This window comes from Lepisma saccharinum, chromosome 4 (assembly GCF_977018435.1).
Source record: "Lepisma saccharinum chromosome 4, izLepSacc3.1, whole genome shotgun sequence".
NCBI classification, from domain to species: Eukaryota; Metazoa; Arthropoda; class Insecta; order Zygentoma; family Lepismatidae; genus Lepisma; species Lepisma saccharinum.
In genome coordinates, this window is record NC_139232.1 from 29206265 (window position 1) to 29214834 (window position 8570).

Sequence of the window (8570 nt, forward strand, 5' to 3'; positions counted from 1 at the left end):
ATATGAGAAATACGAATGAAATATATGCGGAGATCTGAAGTTAATTGCAATTCTGCTTCGCATGCAGCTTGGGTACACAAAGTACTGCTGCTTCTTATGCAAGTGGGACAGCAGAGACAGAAAAAATCACTATTGTGGGAAAAAATGGCATCTTCGTAGTGAATTAGTGCCTGGACAGAAGAATGTGGCGAACACTCCTCTTGTTGACCCCAAAAATGTGAATCTCCCTCCTCTGCACATAAAATTGGGACTAATTAAAAACTTTGTGAAAGCCATGGACAGAACTTCATGTGGATTCATGTACTTGCAACAGAAATTCCCAAGAATCAGAGATGCCAAAATTAAAGAAGGAATATTTGTAGGGCCTCAAATAAGGGAATTGATGAATGACGAGAATTTCATTCAACAATTAACAGATGTTGAAAAAATGGCATGGTTGTCTTTTACAAGGGTATGTAAAAACTTTTTAGGCAACCATAAAGCAGAGAAGTATCACGATATTGTACATGGACTTAATTAGTATGGGATGCAACATGTCTCTGAAATTACATTTCTTGAATAATCACCTGGACTTCTTTCCAACTAACCTTGGTGCTGTTAGTGACGAACATGGTGAATGGTTTCACCAAGACATTGCTCTAAAGGAAAAGCGGTATCAAGGCAAATGGAGTGCCGCAATGCTGTCCGACTACTGCTGGACCTTACGAAGAGATGTTCCTGAGGCAGTTTCGTAGGAAATCGGGAAGGAAACATTTTTAGGTATGTTTATACACTTTCATGTTGCTCATTTACTTCATTCCTTTGTATACTGACACAGATTTATTACCTTTTACGTTTGTAGCACTTTTGTGAAAGCGAGTCCTTACGACCAATACATATAGAACATAGGCTGAGGTAGGAAAATACAAAAAATATTTTTACAGGAAATCTGAGCCCGATGGAGAAATTCTGAAATGAGATCTGCATTCAGGGGCTCAGCAACTTCTAGAAAGAGCTTGTTTTGTTCTTGTAACATTCACAAATATTTTTTTTTGTAGAACAGTGTTATTTGATGTTGTAGTCAAGATACACACTCACACCTAACTGTAATTGAAAGCAAACTGTAAGTACACAGAACATTAAATTCAATAGGATATTGAATTAAATGTACATGATCAAAACAAAATGTGATTTCCAGGATGCTCTGTGCTATCCACAATTATGTTCTTGCCCTTGTACTTTCACTATATGAGAGCTAATAATCTTTACTAATATACAAGTATACTAATTTGTAAATTTTCCATGAACATGTAAGCTATGGATTGGTAAATGGTGAGACTTTAGTTTCTTAGCTGTCGTACTTTTACAATTTAAGAACAAACCTTAAGGCATGAAGTTATGATAAACTTTACTTTCTGGCCATAACAAATGATATTCAGTTCCTTCTTTAATAACATAGCCCTACTTATTATGTTTCAGTTCTATAGCATTATGGTAAATGTTACGTCAAATAAATATACTATCCAACAATGAAGTTTTACGACTTCATTAAATTTGTTGGAAATATTCATGGAGGTACTAATGTACTGTTGAAGTTATGTACATATTTCAATGAAAGTTATCTTGTTTTATAGACTAAAGTATGCCATTTGTTGCATATTTATTCCACATCCTCTGAAGCCTTTGAAGTTCCTTTGAAGTGCCCTTGAAGATATAGATGGCAGTACGATTGAGCATTGAAGAGAGAGCCAAAATTGCATCAAGATTTGATAATTCGTTAATCGTCATAATAGCCATTATTGGTCAGAAATTGATCCTAAAGAGACAATTGAAAAAATGCAGGGCAAGTCGAAAGTGACAGTGTGGTGTGGATTAACTTCTTTTTGCATTATTGGACCCTATCTGTTGAGATGCATCATGAACGCTGAAAGATACCTGGAAATGTTAGATAATTTTGTATGGCCTACAATTTCTGAATGGGACGAGGCACATGAACTGTCATTTATGCAAGATGGAGCTTCCCCCCCATTACGCCTTGACTGTTAGACAGTGGCTTCACAGGGCGCTGGATAGGTCGCCGAGGCCCCACAGAATGGCCAGCGCGAAGTCCAGACCTCACCCCATGTGATTTTTTTTTATAGGGGTGGGCTAAGGAAGAAGTGTATCGCAGCAAACGTCAAACTCTTGGTGAACTTGAGAATAAGATTCGTGAGGTCATAAATGGTGTTCCTGCTGAGTTCTTGTGGAAGGTCGTAACAAACGTACCTGTTCGTTTAAGACAGTGTTTAAAAAATACTGAAGTACACGTTGAGTTGTAACTTGAGGGAAGATAATGGTATACAATAAACTACATGTGTACAAAAAGGTAAGTTTCTACCTTTAATATCTTAGGAGGGGGAAAAAATAGGGAGTTACTTTCCGCCCACCCTGTATGGTGGTTAATTTTGTACCTCTTTACTCAATACAGACGATGGATATTATTTATATATACTATCCCTTTGTAGAATATCTATGAAAAACAGCAAAATATTTTTCATTGTGGCGATATAGTTAATGAACTATATAAAAAATGTGTACCTCAAAGTACCATTTAAGGTACATGGAAATTTAAGAAGGAAAATCTGTAGACAAGGTATTAAAGTGAAAATTTACTATTTAAAGAATAATGATTCATACCTTTGCCCGATTCATTGTGATGGCTTGCAACAATGTACGTACCAGTACAACAATGTTCACATGTTAACCGTTTCTTAGAGCTGTCTTGAAAAATGTCTCAAAGAATGGCAGAATTAAGTGGCAAATTCAATTAACAAGGGAAAAGAAAGTAAGTATGGCTTACATAATAATTAAATGCACTCTTCCCAACTTCTTAATTGACCGCTCAGAAAGAATTCTAAGTCCTGAATTTGTAAACGTAGCAACATTGCACTTGAGCGCCAGCTGAGGGTAGCCAACTTTGAGTCGGTCATTCAACTAGACGAAAAACGCTGCTGTGAAATATTACCAATTTTGCACATTCCATGATCTTAGAAACTATAAACCGCTAATATAACACACACACTCAAACAGAAATAGTAAATTGGATTGAATATCTTGAGCAATTTTTACGATTCTGCGTGCTCGACTTGAAATTAGATAAGATTGAAACACTGAATAGGACTTTTCTCCACCTAAAGGAAATTGCCATCAAGTTTGAGCAGAAAGAGGCAAATTTATGAGGAGTTTATGAGACATTTTATTCATAACACCCTGCATGATATCAAACAGTTCTCAAAAAATTAAGATTTTTCACGACTTGTGGAGAAAAATGTGCTTGGAACACAAGAAAGTGGATGCTTTCACACACGTCAACATGTTTTTAATTGCATGTTCTGAGTAGGTTTTTGTAGAGCAGTTGGTTAGAACGTGGAATCCTTGTTTTTCGTCAAGCATGAAAGGTCGCGGGTTCAAATCCAACCCTATCCTCTTTTTTTTCCTAGCTGAAAACACGCCGTTGGTATTAGAACACTGTAAAAGTTAATCCGATGCACACTTCGAGGGATGTCCCTTCTGCGCATTTTTCCCCCTTAACACACACATTATGACCAATTCACATATCGCATGTATTCGGAATGCTGTATGTAATGTTATTTAAGATATGTATTGTATTGTTCTGCACACCTAAAGTGTTCATTATTTCGTTTTGATATACTAACACACACACACACACTGAGAGAATTATGTTAAGCAGTAATGTAGTGCAGTACTGTAACGAAGGGGGATGTTTAAGGTTCAAATGGCTAAGATTGGTTATGTTATGTCCGTTCCTTCTGACTGATGTTAATACTCTCACCTCCATCTTCTGATGCGTCTAAAACTAATAGCAAATCACCAATTCACGTAAGGAAATGCCTATTGCGACCAAGACTCATGCGATATGCAAAGCAGAGAATGATCGTTAATTCGCCACTGCTTTGTATCCAAAATACTCGTCTTATTTCAACGAAGTATTTGAAATAAAAATCTTTCTACTAAATTCGCAATATTCAGAACCACCCCCTTCAGACTTAGCTCTATCTATCTTGATTCTGCGCATTCCACGTGACACATGATTGCCTCCTAGCATCGAAATAGCTTCAGGAAATGCTGCACGTCTTACCGTTTCCTTTCACCTCGTGAAATACACAGACCAAAGTTAATTTCCAAGCACGGTGGATAATCTTTACGCCCAACGCTATACTCTTGAAAAAGAAAAGTCATGCCTCCAGAGAATCGAACCTACGATCACCCTCTTTATTGTTGGTTGATTTGTTGATTTGGTGTTTTAAGTCCACTTTATGCACAGTAAGGCTAATCGGGACTGGACCTACAGTTTAAAGTGGGATCCGAACCACTATGTGCCTCCACCGGGTATCGAACCCGGTACCCACCCTCTTTATGAACAATCACGCTATCTCTACTCCAAGTAGATCACGATAAACTTAGCTACCAGTTTAAAGAAGCCATGATGTCATGTCTATAATTTCCTCCAGATGGAGGAGAACCTGTTCAGTGTTTCAAACTCCACATGAATTTCCCTACTTTCAATTTCAGAACGAAGAACCGTGAAAAGAAATTCAGCACTCTCATATACACTTACGAGTTTTATTTAATTACAGTAGCGTACGCAGGATTTCATAAAAGGGGGGAGGGTTATTTCTAAAACTTTCTCCAAATTCACATTACCATTGTTTTATTACACTTTAAATAAATAATAATACTCATAATTGATTAATAATACTTATAATTAATTAATTAGTTGAATTACTACTAATAATATCTACTACTAGTACCACTACCACTATTAAGTAGTAGAGATCTATATAAATATAGTATTTATGAAAGCAATAGACAGAAATTAGTTTCTAGTCATTCGATTTTTGACAAATTCTAGTTTTTTTTTCTTTGTTACGAAATAATTGTCTAGTTAACGAGGTGAGACATTTTAAGTGTGAAGGAAATCCATAAAAACAAGAACGTATATTTAAATAAATTAAAATAATCAAAGTATGGAACTCATCCAAGGAGCAGCGGTAGTCTGGTCCGTAGGATGTCTGACAACCACTCAGGAGATCCGTGATCGATTCCTGGAATTGGTTGTAATTTTCCCGGCTTTGTCCCCGCATAAATGTCCCCGATAATTCACATCTGGATTGTCTCGCTGTTCTTACAAACAAAACATTTTACAATAGTTAAAATTGTTGTAAACAATGGGAAGGTGGAATGGTTACAGTGTAGCTATTCTTGTCTGCCTAGCCTTTGTCTATACATTAGCCACTTACAACGAACAAATAACTTTCTTTAGTTAATGCTTATTCTTCACACACACACAAAAAATACATGTTCATTGAACATTGTTGCAGATGAGATACAAACAACTTTTTTCTCTTTTAAATCATAGTTGCCGTCATATTTTATTTTCAAGAATTCTGTTTATTTTCAAGGCATTCACTCTGAAAGACGCGTGTGTTTGGAATGCTGTGCTTTTTCTCAGTGCTGCATGGGAATAATAATTCAAATTATTATTATTTTATTATTATTATTATTAGTAGTACTAGTATTGTCGCAGATCTTTGACTGTGATAAATAGGCCATTTTTAATTTTTTTCCATACGAGAGTCACTATTTATATTTTGAGCCTTGGCAACACTGATTGAAGTTAGACGCGATTTGACGTTTGCACGGAATCGTCTGGCATTATTGACCATAACGTACTTCAAATGTTTTGTCAATAGCTTGATTTGTGTTATTTATGTTGCCTTGGAGATTGCGCGACAACAATAAAATGGAATTAACTCGTGAACATTTTCGTGCGATGATTTTTTACGATTTTCGACGTGGATTATCAAGACAAGAGTGCATCGATCAACTTACTTCCACATTTGGCGATGAAGCCCCATCCTTTGCCGCTGTGAAACACTGGTATAACGAATTTAATCGTGGCCGCCATTCGCTCACCGACGAGATTCGCGAAGGTCGTCCAAAATCAGTTGTTGTTCAAGAAAACATTGATGCTGTGCAACACCTAATACTGCAAGATCGTCATGTGACATACTGTGAGATTGAGGCAACCATAGGCATTAGTTCCACCAGCATATATAAAATATTACATGATCATTTAGCTGTGAGAAAGGTATGTTCTCGTTGGATCCCACACAATTTGACAAAAACTCAAAAAGACGCTCGCGTCAATTGGTGCAAACAAATGCTAAATAAATCCAATCGTGGTGCTTCAAAAGACGTATACAGAAGGTCGTTCGGGATCTCTGAGGACAATGTTGGAAGGGTGATAAGTTCATGAAAACCCATGTCGCCACCAACGATCATGCTCAATTGGAAAACCAGAATTCCGCACTTTAGCCCGACAACGTAATTTCCATTGCAACAGACTTTTCCGAAGAGTTATCATGTCCAACTTTTGCCACTCCTCCTGACAGGCTTTCCAGAGGCCATTGAGAATGCGTGGACGTCTCTTTCTTAAGGCCCGTTTTAGGAGTCCAAATGCACAGAAGTCTATATCAATATCATCATAATATTGATATAAAAGCCATTTGGCAAGAAAAATTTAGCTTTCTTATTACTTCTATAAAAAGAAATTACATACATTTTTCTTTAGGGCAATTAGAAATTAAACTCTGTTATCTTCCTACATGTGGTTTATCTTCTCAATTTCAAATAAAATTATAAATCCTGTAAAAAGAGATCAAAAAATTAACTCATTTCCACCACAGTAAAACATTCAGAAACAATAAAGAAAAATGTCAAAAAAAAATACTCGAGTCCAGAGCCATCTATTGTTCACCATAGCAAACATATTCCAACATAGTAGCAATTTTTTTAAAAAAAATTTATTTATTTCAAATTATTCAATAATAAGTTATTATCAGACAATATTGTCAAAAAACTATTGAAATTTGTTAATATAAAACTTTGTAGAAATTATGTCCACTTGTATTCGATTCTGGAAAGAAAAAATATCAATAAAGAATGAGGTAAAAATATGATCAACAGGACTAAGGAGAAAAAGATGGCTGAAGCCTGAAATCGAAAATTTGTAAGTAGTTTCTTATTTCTTTATCCCAGGTTGCGTTTGTGCTTACCGAAGCAAAGTAACGTGTAACATTCGTATATTTTGCATCAAGTGCTTAAAAAACGTCATAAATAAGATTATGAGACTCAGAAGGGATAAATGACATAAGATAAATTGCACATGCAAGACTGATACTGAACAAAGAACTAGGCAAGTAAGTTCAGTGCAAGTGTATAAAAGGAAAATCAGCACAAAATGGAGAAGAAACTAGATAAAATAATGGAATTGATAATGGACACAAAAATTAGTCTTGAAAAAAGCTTGGACAGAAAGTTTAAGGAATTGAAAAGTGAAATGAAACAAATGGATAAGGATTTGGCACAGTACAGAGTAGAGTGTAGTCAGAGGAGTGAAAAGTCAGATAAGAAGATAGATACACAAAACAGGGAAACCACCTGTTTAAAGCTAAATGTTGACATGATGGAGAAGAAAAATGAGGAGAGTATAAAAATGATCCAGCACAACACTACCTCAATCAGCGAAATTCGAAAGGAGTTAGCAGACACCAAAGAGGTAGTGAGAAAGATTTTAAATAAAAGTGAAAATGGAACCAACTCAATGTTGATGCAAGAATTAGGAAGTGTTAAGAGTAGATTAGGAGAATTAGAAGAAAAACAAGTGAGATGCATGCTAGACAGAGGTACTTCAAGAAATCTATTGGATGACTCACCAATCTTGATTCCTACTTCTGCACTTATTGGTCAGTTAGACACAGAAGCAGTTAGCCAATCAAAAATCCAAATTGAGCAAAAAGAACACAGCAATGCAACAGACATAGAAGAGGTATGTAAATTCTTGTACCCAGAAAATGATGCATGTCCACCTTCTAGTGTAGTTATTGCCACGAACAGTTTTGATTTGGAAAAAGAAAGTAAGAACAATGTGGAACAAAGCATCAAGTGTATAGTTAATGCCTTAAGTGAAATTAGAGAGTCTCTTAAGGAGAGTAGTAAAATCAATACAAGCTTGCTTGAATTTATGGAAGTAAACGTACATCATCAGAACAATTCTACGTACTTTTCTCAAAATCAAACACATGATGTAAAGCGACTTAACATTGCCAGCTCCAAGATATCCAGTAGCAGTAACGACTCCTCAGATAGTCACAAACAAGAGAAAATGGTGAAGAAAGTAAAAAGTAGAAAGAAGAAAAAGCGAAAAAAGAAATCTAGAAGGGAAGCTGGATGTAGAAGTTCCGACAGTGAGAAGGCGTATTTGATAGAAGATAAAGTCTTACCAATGCTTAGTGAAGATGTCAGAAGACACACAAAGTGGAAAACTTTTAAGATAAAGCATGTTACAGACAGTACGGAAGATGAAGGAATTGGTTCTGCAAGTTCTGAGCAAACAGGAAATAAAGATGACGAGAGACAAAAGAAAAAAGTGAAAATGAAGAAGCAAGGTGATCATAAAGTCAACAATACAAGTCTTGGATCCGAAAACACACACACGAAATTCTTAGTATTGCCTTAATGTCAATAGT